This window comes from Otolemur garnettii, unplaced genomic scaffold (assembly GCF_000181295.1).
Source record: "Otolemur garnettii isolate 467f Iridium unplaced genomic scaffold, OtoGar3 scaffold00011, whole genome shotgun sequence".
NCBI classification, from domain to species: Eukaryota; Metazoa; Chordata; class Mammalia; order Primates; family Galagidae; genus Otolemur; species Otolemur garnettii.
The window spans coordinates 5,006,614-5,007,451 of record NW_003852406.1 but is presented as its reverse complement, the minus strand read 5'-3'; the positions used below and the strand labels follow the sequence as shown (position 1 = coordinate 5,007,451).

The 838-nt window shown below is 38.7% G+C and overlaps 1 protein-coding gene across 1 annotated transcript in view; it reads left to right on the top strand.

Moving 5' to 3' along the window:
• Positions 1-838, top strand: part of MYO5C (myosin VC) — a 106,069-nt gene that overhangs the window by 71,720 nt on the left and 33,511 nt on the right. The window lies entirely within an intron of this gene.

Sequence of the window (838 nt, the reverse complement as noted above, 5' to 3'; positions counted from 1 at the left end):
CTTTCTAACTTTTTGAAATTGCATTTATGTAAAGTTATTTAAATATGTCCCCCTAAAGAATACTTCCAAATTAAGTTAGAAATTGAGGTGAGCCGTTGTTACATAATATATTATGTTATAAATCTGCAGATACTTGTATTTAAATTAAATTCTTAGAGGTGCAGTGGCTTGTGCTTATAATCCTAGCACTCTGGAAAGCCAAAGTGGGTAGATTACTTGATCTCAGGAGTTTAAGACCAGCCTGAACAAGAGCAAGGCCCTATCTCTACTGAAAATAGAAACATTAGCTGGGCATTGTAGCAGGCACCTGTAGTCCTAGTTACTCAGGAGACAGAGGCAAAAGAATCACTTGAGTCCAAGAGTTTGAGGTTGCTGTGAGCTGTGACACCACAGCACTCTACCTAGGGCAACACTCTACCCAAAGTGAGACTATCTGAAAATAATAATAATTATTAATTAATTAAATTCCTTTATTATTAGAATCTTTTATTTAAACTATCAGAAAATTTACAAAAGGAATGATCCATTGCATAGCATGGTGAATATAGTTAATAATAGTGTACCTTGGCTTAGCACCCACAGCACAGTGGCTACAGTGCCAGCCACATGAACTGAAGCGGCAGGTTTGAGCCCGGCCCAGGCCAGCTAAACAACAATGACAACTGCACCAAAAAAAATAGCTGGGCAATGTGGCAGGCACCTATAGTCCCAGGTACTTAGGAGGCTGAGGCAAGAGAATTGCTTAAGCCTAAGTGTTTGAGGTTGCTGTGAGCTGTGACACCATAGCATTTACTGAGGGCGACATAGTCAGATTATTTTTTATCTCAAAAAAAAAAAA